Source organism: Mus pahari, chromosome 13 (genome assembly GCF_900095145.1).
Source record: "Mus pahari chromosome 13, PAHARI_EIJ_v1.1, whole genome shotgun sequence".
In the NCBI taxonomy this organism is placed as follows: Eukaryota; Metazoa; Chordata; class Mammalia; order Rodentia; family Muridae; genus Mus; species Mus pahari.
Genome location: NC_034602.1, coordinates 9,707,663 through 9,721,579, shown reverse-complemented (window position 1 = coordinate 9,721,579; position 13,917 = coordinate 9,707,663). Strand labels below are relative to the sequence as shown.

The 13,917-nt window shown below is 47.5% G+C and overlaps 1 long non-coding RNA gene across 1 annotated transcript in view; it reads left to right on the top strand.

The window, feature by feature from the left end:
- Positions 1-6,413: 6,413 nt before the first annotated feature.
- LOC115065207 overlaps positions 6,414-13,917 on the top strand; it is a 54,006-nt gene continuing 46,502 nt past the window's right edge. Inside the window, exon 1 of the long non-coding RNA XR_003844993.1 lies at positions 6,414-6,465. This is a non-coding gene — a long non-coding RNA (uncharacterized LOC115065207). The remainder of the gene's footprint in view (positions 6,466-13,917) is intronic.

The window sequence follows — 13,917 nt, the reverse complement described above, 5'->3', positions numbered from 1 at the left end:
TTCTTGTCATCTGAGAGTCTGAAAGGAAGCCTGTCATGGTGGGTTAAATGGTGGCCTGCTCCGGGGGTGAGGGAGCTGTCTTGGGGGTCCCCAGGCCTGCACAGAGGCCGAGGCCGAGGCCAAGGCTGTCTGATTCTCAGACTCTTGGGCACATAGAGCCGCAGAAGAGCTGAGAACAAAGTGGGGGCCGTAGGCTGGATCTGCCCAGGGCTGAAGGGAAAAACAGGGGAGCTCTGGCTGGGTCCCCCAGGGAAGAGTCCTTGGCTTGCTCAATGGAGAGCTTGGCTTGGTGGAGGCCATGACCTTCTGTGAGAGATTAGTGACTGGCTCTCTAGGCAAAGGCCTGTTCCATTGCTCCCCACGGCAGATCCCAATGAAAAGAGACAGCCCATGGTTTTAAGGCATTTATTGTCATGGTGGAAAGTGACTATGAGAAAAGTATAGCCCCTTTCTCCGGGCGGGCCTGGGGTTAAATACCTTTTGCAGGAAGGAGTGTCTGGGAAGGGAAGTTTACTGGCTAAGCCCTTCAGACCTTTAGGTACCTCATTAAAATGGAGATCTGTCTTGAGCCTACATGACCTATGGTCATGTTTTTTATCTGTGCAGGGGCTTGGGGCGTTGCCCTTATGCGACTGATGGCCACAGACCTATGGAGAGCTGCTGCCTCGTGTCAGGGGTCTGGTGTCCAGGAGCATGGCAAAATGCCTACTATCCCTTGCGGGCTCACCTGTGGGGTCGCCGGGGTTTCAAACCTAGCTCAACAGGAAACCAGGCTGCCTTTCATAGTCCACTGCCCCACAAATTGCTGAGCCAGTGGCTTCTAGTTCTCTGGAATTCTCTGCCCAGACAGAACCACGGGTCCAAATAGTTTCATGTTCATCCTGAGATGGAAGCAGCACCTTTCCCAGAGAGCAGTGGTAGAGAGACAGGGACGCGCTTTCTCCTGGGTTCAGAGCACAGGTTCATCTGTAGAAACCACTCTGTTCCTCCTTTTCCCTAGACAGTCTTTCTGGAAGGCCCAGGAGGGGACCAAACTTGGCATCCCCCTGCCTCTGCTTCTCAGCTTGCTAGGACTGTAACCATGCACCACCTCCCTAGCTTAGTCCCTCTTCTGGATTAAAATTAAGGACACTGAGGAGAGGATCAGAGGATAAGAATTAGTTATACATTTAAGATGACAAGCCCCCTAGGGTGGGTGGGTAAAGAAACAGGGGGCCTTTGGGTGGCTCTCAAGGGCCCCGGACATCCCTGGAAAGCCACATGGAGGTATATGTAAAGACTTGTGCACCTCTGAGAGTTGTTCTTGGTAACTTTGTTTACTACTAACAGAGCAAGCAACGTGAATATCCATCCTGTAACTTATTTAATAATAGAACCGTGGTGCCTGAAGGATGACCTTTGTATTTTGGGGGGACACAAGCTAATGGCACTTGGTTTACTTTTTAGATGCATCTAGATTAGCCTTTACAGAAACAGTGAATGGAAACACCAGGCACAGGCAGCCTTCAAGAATTTGCAGTTTTGCATACATTGTCCCACCACACCAAAGGAAAGAGAAAAGTGCTCTCTCCTAACTTAAGCTGATGTAGGGACCCTGATTGTTAAGGCCTCAAAGGGCATCCACTTTGTGTGGAAATCAATAGTGCATGATCAGACTTTGCCAAATCTCATAAGGCGCTAGACAGCTGGAACCAACAGATTGTGTCCTTGTTAGTTAGTGTCAAGACATTGTGAAAGCCCTCAGTCAAAATTAGTCACACCAGCTATCCCTGCTTTGTCCCATGGTTGTCCCCCGTGATCATTAATGAAATTGAATGTGACAAGGTCCAGATTGTCTACTTCATTTGGAAAACCAGTAAATACTGAGGAATTCCTGAGCCAGCATGAAATCTGAGGTCTGTTTGTTGTGTAGACTCTAGATCTCTGTATTTCCCATTAACAGCAGTTTGCAAGCAAATGTAGCCCAAGCTGGCCTCAAACTCAGGATCCCCCTGCAGTAGAGAGTGTGTATGGTAGGAAGCAGGGCAGTAAGAAGCCAGCAAAAGATTCTATCTGTGCTCCCTGCCCCACTGTAGCTGGAGGGGAAGGGTTAAGAGGAGGGATAGGGTCAGTAACAGGGGGAGGAGTGAGAATGCTCGCTCCCCTGAATGGACTGGGTTCATTCAGATCGCCTGCAGTCTGTCCCAGCTTTTCTGGGAGAAGTTCCTAACACCATAGATTTTAAATCTTAAACCTTAGTTCTAATGATTCACTGTCTCTCTGGTTGGGCCTAAAGATCTACTTTCAAACAACAGGCGGTTTTGAGGCCCCTGTGGCTCATTGGTTTGGACTCTTGGAGATCCAAGGCATTCATGTTAGAGATCTATGGGCAAAGTCTGCCTGACATTTATACCATAGAAAACTCTGTGTGTGTGTGTATGTGTGTGTGTGTAAACTTTAGCAATTTGGCTGCTTATAATGAATCTTGAAAGTCACAGGTATAATTCTGTAAAGAGCACTGGACTAAGAGCCAGAGTCCTATATTCGAGTTTAGACATCAGTTAGCTGTGTTTCTCTGCCTCTCTGGGTCAGTTTCCTCTTCTGTAAAATGGGAGGGGCATTCTAAATAAGTGCTAACATTCCATCCAGAACCCATGCTCTGATTCCCAGATCATCCATGACCCTGGCCTGGGGCCATCAGGGAAAATCCCTGTGGAGGTGAAAGAGGACAGGGTGGGAGAAAGAATTGCATTTAAAATGTCAAAGAAGTCATGAAGAATATGACTTACCAGGAGCCAGAAACATCACAATAGTTAAATCAGTTTGTTGTCTATCACGTTGCTAACAGTTTTCTTTATAGTGTCAGGCCAGACACACTTTCTCCTCCTGTGTCAGCAGTTTTGATTCAGTTCTTTGAGAGAGCAGATAGCTGCCTCTCCTGGTGTGTTTGAAGTGCACTTTTCTGAGCTATTCATAGTAAAGCTCCTTACAGCTTCACGACTCCTTGCTGGTAATGCCCTGTGCATTCTGAGGACTGTAGCTAAACCTAGACAGTCTTTTATAAAGGTTTCTTTTATATCTGTGCTCTAAGAGTTAGAAGACTTTTCCATTAAAATGTGTTGGCTTCATCCATCCTAATCCTTGCCTGGACTCCTTTCAGTGCCAGGCCCCTGGTCTACACTCCACTGTGATATCCCTTCTGTGCCTGCAGAGAAGGGCCTCATGGGAGCTAGCAGAGTGGGCTCTCATGCCCTTCCCATCCCAACATGGCTAGTAGCTACTAACCGGCTAAGGATCCCCCAAATGCCTATCCTCAGACCAGGACTGCCTTACTGTGGCAGAAGCATGATGACTGGGGACAGCAAGTGGAGAGAGAATGATATCAACTTTCTCTCAACATATGTATGTGTCTATATTATATATGTGATGTATATGCATATATTTTCCATGGGAGAACTGTGATATGTCCCAGGGACTGAATTGTGCTACTCTTAAACCCACGAGTTCAAACCCTAACTGCTAATATTAATGGCATTTGGAAATGGGGTTCCTTGGGAGTGACTGGGATCAGATGAGGTCATGAATACAGGGCCCCACAATGGCATCATAAGAGAAAGAGAGGCTATCCCTCCACAGTGTGAAGACAGTGACAAGACGGCCTCCGAGAAGCAGGACGAGTGCTCACTGACAGCTACTTGTCCTGCTGCTGAGACAACATATCCTGACAAGAGTTCCTAAAAGAAGAGAGGGTTTTATCTGGCTCATAGCTCTAGGGTACAGTCCAGCGTGTCAGGGAAGGGAGAAGGTGGCCATATTCATCAGCTGTCAAGGGATGCTGGGCCTGCAGCCCCACACTGCACCCCCATCCTGGGAAATGGCACTACCCAAATTTGGGATGGGTCTTCCTCTGTTGGCTAACCTGCCCAAAATAATCTTTCATGGGACTGTTGAAAAGAAAAGTTGGATTAAAAAAAGATTCCCTCACAGACATGCCTAGATGCTGTCTCTTCAGTGAGTCTGGTACCGTCAAGCTGATAATCAGTATGAACCATGAGGAGCCAAGCCTATTTGTGAGAGATGCATGTGGGTTGTTTATGTTATTGGTTATGGTGTTCGGTTATGGCAGCTCAGACAGACAATGCACCGCTTGTCTACGATGTAAGGCTCCATTGCTAGAACGGTCCAGGGCCCTGGACCTTAAGCACCATTGCCTTCCCAGTAACCTGTCTCTTTCTCTGATGGTGGAGCTGAGATTAGAGCTGGCTGTGACAGTCACAGGGATGGGATTCCTTGTCTCCTAGGCAGAGTGGTTTGAAAGGTTTGTGTAGACATCTCCAGGGCGAAGTGCCACGCCCATGGTGGTGGGACAGTGGTAGCTGGTATTCCTTTCCTCTCCACCCATCTCCCACCAGGAAATCCAGAAGCTTGGTCACACCTGCCCTGATGTTGGACCCATGTTCCCCAGCCTGTTATCCTCACCCCCTGTCACAGCCCCTTGTGAATGGTGGGTGTCCATCCCTTCAGGAGTACGTGGGAAGGACTGCTAGGTGTTCCCTGGAAAGAGCTGAGAAACAGAAGCCCTTCCTTGACTTAAGGGGAAGTCAGCAGAGACACACAGAGAACATGGCTGATGGGGTGTGTCTGAACAGGACAGCAGGGCCCAGCAAGCAGGACTCACTGGAGCTTGAGAGGGTTGGATTGGGCACTGAGGGTTCCTGTCTGATTGACCGGCCATAATAAGCTGGGAGACACCTGGCAATGACCTCAAACCAGTACATACCCAGGAATATAGTTTATGTCCAGTGGAATGAGAATGAATGTGGATTTGAATTTGTTTTATAGGTGTGTGTGTGTGTGTGTGTGTGTGTGTGTATCCCAGATCTGATTCATAGTTCCTGCATGCTTATTCCCGGATAAAGTCCAAATTTCCAAGAAAACACTGGAGGCACATTGAGTCCAAGACTCAGCACAGTCTCCTTTCTACATCCTCTGAACCTCTAGTGCCTAGCCACCAATTAGACACCACCCCACCCAACTCTGGGACTCCCAGCAGGCCTCAGTAGCTGCCCCCCCACACACACACACACACACTGGGACTCCCAGCAGGCCTCAGTAGCTGGCCACCCCCCACACACACACTGGGACTCCCAGCAGGCCTCAGTAGCTGGCCACCCCACCCCCACACTGGGACTCCCAGCAGGCCTCAGTAGCTGGCCACCCCACCCCCCTACACTGGGACTCCCAGCAGGCCTCAGTAGCTGGCCACCCCACCCCCACACTGGGACTCCCAGCAGGCATCAGTAGCTGGCCTTTTTTGGCCAGTATGTTCCCTTTATTGCTTCTCTGTCTTTTGCACAGGCTGCTGAACTCTGCTAGTTTTAGCACCTCTGCCCGCTGGCAGCCTTGGAAAATCCTATTTATTCATCTCAGATGCACTCACTGCCTCTTCAGAACTGAGTTCTGATGCTGGACAAGGCAGGTCCCAGCACTGCTTAACCACCACTGATGGGCACTGAGGCCCACCTCACCTGGGCCTGCCTGAGAACTCCTGGCTCTCTGGTCCCTCAGTGAGAGCCCCTCTCAGGTTTGTACTGTACAAGGTGCTACCCATTGCAACCCTCGAGTCCACGTCCTGTGTAAGATCTGGTTGTACTCACGGAATGGTTGTTGCATGAATAATGTGTGGCTGGTGAGATGGCTCCGTGGCAGAAAGCACTTGTGTGGGACTCTGATGACTTAAGTTTGTTCTATAGAACCCACTGTGGAAGGAAACTGACTCTCAACGGCTTCCCTTCAAACCTTCAAACTTGTGGCATGCACACACGCACACACACACACACACACACACACACACAGATTATGCAAACAATAATAAATAAAAATTTGAAAATTAAAAATAAATGCATGGGTCCTATACACAAAACAGATAATCTGGAAGCAGAGAAATCAACAAGAAAACATTGGAGGCGCTGTTCAGGAAACAGTCACCAGACTAGTGATAAGTCTGCACAGTGACCCCCAGCACACAGGATGGATCTACGGGGGGGGGGGGGGGGCTGGAGTTTGCTTTTGCGAAGCTGTGCTTTCTTGAGAAAAGCAATAGTAGTTTACTCTTGTGTTCTTCCCACTGGATTCATGCTTATGGGTGATATGTGCTTAGAATGGGGTCACAGCCCCTGCTAGAGCAACTGTACTAGGAACTGGAGGCTCATGGCCTTCCACAGTCCCAGGGAAACCCTTGCCCGCCTGTCTGCCTGCAGGCCCTCCTGCCCGCCCGCCTGCTTCGCAGAGTAGAGCAGAAGCAGATGGGAAACCCCTCCCACTACCCAGTGATCACAGTGGGAGATCCGAAGCCACACTTGTGAGTTCCCCCTCTTCATAGCTATTTTAGCTTGGTGTTTTTTTCTGTCCCTTTGGTTTCTAGATTTGGTCTTCATGACTTGAAGGCTGGATACCCCTTGGTTGTGACAGAGGAAGCAGCATCAGGTTTGTTCTTTTCCTTTGATTTCCAGTGACTTCCCAGTCCTTCCTTGTTTGAAATTTGCTGACATCCATCAGCATGTTGGATCTACAGGGGAGGCATTTTAGCTTGTCGTATTTGTTGCTGAAACTCTAGTACCTACAAATGGCTACCGGAGAGGAGACATGAGTAACGGTGAGTGAACCAGAAAATGAGAGAAGAGCGAGCATCAACAATCCTTTAGCTGTTTTTGGTCACTCTGGTCTGTGACTTAAGCTGCCCTCTCTAAGCAAGGACTTTTTTTTGTTTTTTTTTTTTTTGTTTGTTTTTAACTTTTGGAGACAGGGTTTCTCTGTGTATCCCTGGCTGTCCTGGAACTCACTNTNTAGANCAGGCTGGCCTCGAACTCAGAAATCCGCCTGCCTCTGCCTCCCAAGTGCAAGGATTTCTTAGATGGGCTGCTCCAACCTGCCCCAGGATTCCAAGACAAGAAAGGCTGGAGAGAGGGACACTGGAGAGTTACAGGAGGAGGTGACTGAAAACTCTATGGGAGCCCTGTTGCCTACTGACATTTTTCCTGGCATCTGCCCTCTGGCCTGGGCCCAGTGCCCACGGAAGAAGAAGTTGGTTCTTACAGTCAGGCCCACAGTCCAGAACAGGGGAGGAGCCTGTGTTTAGGGGTGGGGGGCCCCAAGGCAAAGAGTCCCCTCAAGCGCTGTGAAACATCAGGTTTTGAACGACTCCATTTAGAAGTAGAAGAAAAGCTCTTGGGAAATAGGAGGGTTCTGGCTGGCTTCCCAGGAGAACAGCAAGTTCCAGCCAACTGGAGCTCCGGAAGCAGGGAATTTGTGGGGAGGAATGGGGCAGGGAGCAAGCAGACATCCTGACCACAGTTCCCCTGGAAGAGCTTTGCTCTCAAGTGAGCATGTTTCTGGAAGTGGGGAGGGTTTGTCCTCCCAGGTTGTTATGCACACAGCCTGGGTATTGTGAACCAAGTCATTCCCTGGTGTGCATGTTTTCAGAATAGGAGTATTATAAGCTATTCATAGTTCTGCCTGAACCTTCTTTGGAGTAACAGGATAGACTTCAGCTCCACCTCTTCCTGTTGGTGGGCAGGAACGGGCCTGCCCTGCTGTCTCCAGGACAGGCTGGGAAATCATTCTTCAGCCCACCAGAGCCAGGGACCCGACAAGCCTCTAGGGGCTTTTCAGGCTGTCAGGGGTAAAGCATGTGAGTGTGCAATCATCTGCTCCTGCTGACTGATGGGGGCCGGGGGGGGTGGGGTGGGGAGGGCGGTAAACTCAAGGCAGGAGGCTCCAAGGAAGGACCCAGGTGACATTAAGGAGAGAGAACTAGTTATGAATTTTTAACTGCAAAAAGGTTGAACATTAACTTCATCCAAATAAAACTTGACATCAGTTGCAAGCTTTCTCTTTTTAGGACCCCGGCCATTTGCTAACCTACCCCAGCATGGGAGGGGGAACAGGGATGGTGGCATCGCACAACTGCTTTGTCTTGAGATCTCCCTCACATTGGCACCCAGAACCAAAAAGCTCCTTATTCAAGGACACTACTAGGACTGGAATCCTTGCAAACCTGGAAAACCCACAATAGGGAAAAGAGACAGGGGTCAAAGGGCACTCCCGCAGATGTTCTCATGAGAGGCTGCTGTGGCACTGGTGCCTGGGGGTGAATGGGTATGTATGGCTAGGAAAGTTTGGTTCATTCCACGGGAAAGTTGGGGCTGTGTAACCCCTTCCACCCAACAACCCCACTCCTCTTTAATACCACACAGCACCAGTCCTTCATGCCTTTTGTCTTAAACTTACTTTACATTCTTACATATGAAAAAAGACCTCAAATAACTCCTGTAGGTGAGTTAAGCTGGTTGATACTTGTCATCTTAGTAGTGAAAATTAATGTAAAAGATAATAAATTCACAGACACTAATCTGAGTAAAATGCTTATGGGGAAAAAAAAAAAAAAACCCTCAACTCCCGATTTTCCAAAACAAATAATAGGCAGAACTTAGTGGGCGAGGGGCTCTGACTGGCAGCAGTCAACTGGCCTCACCCTGCGTGGCTCTGCTGGGCTACAGCATACTCTGCAGCTGCAGGGGAACTCCCTGGAGGGAACTGAAGGGAACTTCTCTTGGGAGGGAATGGAACTAAAAATGACAAACAACCCTGCTGTACATTAGCAAAATAGCTCTGACTTCACAGACACTTCTGAGGACGTCAGGGGTCCCCAGAGGCCTGTGACACGCCTGACCATATTGTTCTGGGGAGGATTGTGGAAGGAACTATGGACTACAAAAGACATTGAATGTTGAGAGCACATAGTTCTGTAGAAGTTTGGGAGATGAGGAAGTTAAGAGCAGTGCAGACGGCGGAGTCCTGGGTTGTGAGTTGTCAGAGGGATGCAAAAACTCTACTGGGCCATTTGTGTGAAGAATCTATGGCGTCAGGTCAGGTAGAGTTGAAGAATCAGCTGTGACTGACAAGAGAGCAAAAGTGTAGGGCTGGAGAGACGGCTCAGCGGTGGCACTGACTGCTCTTCCAGAGGTCCTGAGTTCCAATCCCACAGCCATCTGTAATGAGATCTGATGCCCTCTTCTGGGGTGTCTGAAGACAGCTGCAGTGTGCTTACATAAAATAAATAAATCTTTAAAGAAAATAACCAGAACTACTAAAGTTAAACCTTTGCTTTGCTAATTGAAAATGGTCCACTGGGGCTGAGGAATCAGCTGTGATTAAGAAGAGACCAGCATTACTGAGGTGAAGTCTTCCGGGAAGTGTTTCCTCAGGGTCAGCACACAGAAGATGTGCTCCAGAGGTGGCCAAGGTTGTACCTCATCTGGCAGCCAAGCTTGATAGGCTTTGAAGTCATGAAGGGGTCATGGTGAGCAGCTGAGTCTTGGCATGTGTGGCGGGGCTGGAGGCCCTGAAAGGAGCCCAGGAGAGGCTGTTGGTAAAAGTTACAGCAAGAGACTGGCATTTTTGGAGATGCCAGTACCATGGAATGGCCACCAAGAATAACTGAATCCGTGGAGTGGAGCCAGCCACAGACTAAAGGATACGCTGTCTGTGCTGCAGAGGGCAGAGGAATGACCCAAGTCCCTTGTAGGGGCCCAGAAGATGGTTGAGTGAATCCCAGATGTGGACATTGAAAATCATTTGTACTGTTGGAGTTTAGTTTTGCTTTGTTAACATGTGACTGGGCTCTGGTTCTCCCCTCTTGAAGTAAGAAAGTACTTAATTTATTTTTGATTTGACAGGAGCCCAACAGTTGAGAAACTATGAATTTTAAAAGAGTTTGGATTTTTAAGGAGACAGCCTATTTTAAAGAAACTGAATTTTAAGTCTTTGAATGTTTAACGACTGGGGGCTTTTAAAAATTGGAATGTTTATATTGTAAGGTTGATATTTTTATATGTGATCTTGGGAGAGAACAAGAAAGGAAAGATTATGGCTTAACAGTGATGTGTTTGTGTCAAGGTGACAAAGGGCCAATTGTATTGGCTAGTTTTATGTCACCTCAACACAAACTAGAATTATCTAAGAGAAGGGAATCTCAAATGAGAAAATGTCTCCATAAATTCTAGCTGCAGGGCATTTTCTTAATTAGTTATTGATATGGGAGGGCCCAGCCCATTGTGTGTGGTGCCATCCCTGAGCTGGTGGTCCTGAGTTCTGTAAGGAAGCAGGTCACAAGGAGCAAGCTAGCAAGCAGCACTCTTCTGTGGCCTCAGCATCAACCTCTGCCTCCAGGGTCCTGCCCTGACTTCTTCCCATCGTGAACAGTGATGCAGAAGACTAAGCCAAATAAACTCCGTCCTCTCCAAGGTGGTTGTGTCATGGCGTTTCATCACAGCCACAGAAACTGTGACTGAGACTTGGACAATACCTTGAGAACTGCTATTCTGGGAGAAAACAAACAAAACCAAATCCACATTTCTATTCCAGCAGATAAATGTGTATTATATCAGGTTCAAGTTCTATAGAGAAAGAGGAATTAAAGTAGATACTGAGAGAGTTTTCTCTTCTTATCCTCTCTTTAGAGGATGATTGAAATGTCTAATATCTAATTGTTAGAGAATCACATTCAGGAATTTTTTAAAGATGATGGAGAATATCAAATTACTATGACATTTAAATTTCACTGAGACACACTCAAATGAGTGTGTATAAGTTTTAAAAAATGATCACACACACACACACCCCACATGCACTACTTTACTATCAATTCCCTGGCTTTTTGGAATTTAACTTTGACAGCCATTTAAACTGCACATGAGCATTCTTAACCACCAACAAAGCATTCAGGAGTGGCTCAGAGCTCTTAAAAGAATATGTAAACAAACACCTTGATGATTCCTGAGCTAGATGGCATTTATTATTTCTTTAAGCCCTTTGGATTTTGAGGAGGCTGTTCTTGGTACTGCATCAAGCAGGACACTAAAGATAAAGGTCCACTTAACACTGTGTGTCTCTGCAAATTAAATATAAACGAACAAAGCAGAAATGTACCCCCGTCTCTCTTTCTTAAATCACCCATTCCCTCAGTAGACTCCTGTTTTTATAGCATGGATTCTGGCTCAGGGAGTTTCTGAACGATGCTGTAGAGAAGAATGAGCTGAGTTAACTGCATGGAATGGCCCAGCCACTGGAAATCCTCCAGAGGTAGGGTGACCTTAAAAAGGATCCTTAAAAACCAACACTTCAATAGAAAAATTTTCAGCAGAGCACCCCTCCCCCCCCCCCCAGGCTAGGGAGTCCTGGCAAGGGTGACATCTGAACAATACTCTTCATGATAGTTGTAGAAAACAATACAGGGACCAAGTTTCCCATCTGAGTGCAGACCTGGGGCACTAAACCCAGAATGGAAAAATGACTCAAACTGATCCCAGAGGCAGCAGACTCTAGGAGTCAGAAGTGATGCTTTTTGAGACCCTCAGCCATTGGCCCCTCCTGGGGATGGGCAGATGCCCTGGCGGGCTGAGCCTTTGCAGTGAGCAGACCTAAGCTTACGGTCTCTCTGCTCTATTGTGGCATACATGATAGATTCCACCTCCTTACAGTTATCCCTTGTGGACCTCCTGTGACATTGACCAACTCTGGCTGTCAGGCTTAGCTTGGCAGTTTTCAGTGACAAAAAGCAGAGGAGACAGAGGGGGAAGGTCTGAAGCTACCACAGTCAGACCCACTCATGTCCTGGGGAGAACTGGAACATATGCTCATGGCTTAGTGAGTGGGAATCTCACAGAGGTGAGCACTTGAGAGGTGAAAGGGAGCCAGGTGTGGTGTCTTCTTGGCAAACAAGTGAAAAGTGTATGTCACGTATGTCACGTGGGGACGGGGATTCTGGCTCGGCAGCTCTGAGTCAGCCTCCATTTGGTGAGGGCCAGGCCCCCTTCCCTAAGGGCTTCCATCTGTATCCCGACCTCTCCTAGGTCAGGCAGGTGGGTGGAGCTGTTGCTCAGCATTGACCCTTGGACTGGGTCCCTGGAGGTGGCAGTGGGACTCATCAGCTGGTGTGCAAAGAGCTGAGGCTACCCAGAATATGAACAAACAAAGCAAAAATATCCCCTCATCTCTCTTTCTTATATCATACTTCCCTCAGCAGACTCCTGCTTTTATAGCATCATTCGGGTGCCAGAAAACCAAAATACCTCTCTTTCAATGGGGTTCAGAATGTAGGTGAGGTATTTATGTCTGTACTCAGTCTCACTAGAAGAAAAGAAGAATCTTAGCCTAGAGTACAAGAGATACTGCCTGTGAGAAGATGGAGAACTGAGAAGATCCAAGAGACAGGGTGTAAAGATGGAGCGTGCATCCTGCCTTTTATTTGACATCTCAGAAGGCACTTAGAGCCTTTTGGCATGTCACAAAGTACCAGAGGCAAGCTAATGAGAGAACCCACAGTGTTGATGGCCACCATAGGGGAGTGTGGAGACTTTAAACCACAGTGAAAGACAGGGAGGTATTCCTACACTTAGCAACACTAAATTCCCGATAAAAATCTACAAAAAAAAAATAATAATAATAACCCCAACAACTGTCCTCAATCTTTATTTTAATACAGCTCTCATGACCTTTAGCTCTGTGGTTGTCCCTTATGAATGTTGCCAGAGTTTGACCCCATTTTAAAATCTGTGTGCAATTTCTGTCTCTGAAGAGACACACTCCTTTGGGTTTCCTTAGAAACAAATTACTTAGAATCTGCCTCACAGCCAGGGGCTGGTGACTCACTCTTGACAACTACTGAACTTGAGGGTGGACCCTCAGCATAGATGTCTCTGCAGTTGCAGACCAATCCAGCTTTGAAACTATTCCTTGTCTCTTAGGGGACTGGCTTTGCACTGTTGTGGTGATGTGAGTCCAGTGGTAACCGGATGTGAAGTCAGGCTGTGTTAGGTGTTTTTAGATGCTGAAACATACTGGTGTTAGGTCAGTCAATGTCAATGGAGTACTCACCATTCAGATCACAGTGCAACATCAATAGTCAGCGAAGAGCGTTTGTGCTCCGCTAACGTGCCATATGTCATATACCTCCATAATACGGCTTCTTCATCCTACAACCTAGAGTCTCTGCAACCCACTGGCAGGTATGGAGAAGTCATAATATATTCTAATTCTTCTTCAATGTATGCAAAATACACACAGCACTTGTCACATCCCCACCTTTAAGGATATAGTTGAGGGACTTGGAATATATTGGCATTGTTTCATGTCTTATAGCTAGAACTGTTCCCATTAAACAGTAACTCCTCCCTCTCCCTTCCACAGCCTGGCAACCACCCTTCTGCGTGCAGTCAGACCCTTTGACTTTGGTGGTTCTGCCTCCTTACACAAGCCATGCAACATCTGCCCTTTTGTCATAGGCCCACGTCACTTAGTGCGATGTCCTCAGGGCTTGTGGACACTTAGCACCTTGGTTGCTTGACTATTCAGTGACTGATGGACACCAGGGATACTTCTGCCTTTCAGCTACTCACACCCTCTCCTTAACCACCTTGGCCTGTAAGTGATTTATTTCTGATTACATCTCCCAGGTGAACAGATTGCATAACCCCTCCTACATGCAGGGGGACCAGGAAATGCCAGTCTGTGGCTGGCTGGGCAGCCATTTCTCAGAACCAATTCAGCCTATAGAGGATGAAGCACGGTTTGTGATAGATAAGGAACCGGGTTTTCTTTCCTTCTCTTCCTTCAGCTTTATACGTCCTGAAGTAGCTACATACACCAGCCCAGAAAAATGAATCATTTTCCAGTTTAGTCCTAAGAAAACAAAGATTCTAAGGGCTAAATACACCTTAAACTGGCAGCAAGAGCTGGTATTAATGCAGTCTTTGGCAATTTTCAGTTTCTTTTTCATTTGCCAAACAGTGTCAAGGTTTGAGTGTCTGTCGTTGTCCATAGGGTGATGTTTGTAGAGCCCTTGGCTCTCCAGTAAATTCAGTCATTAGCATGTATGAC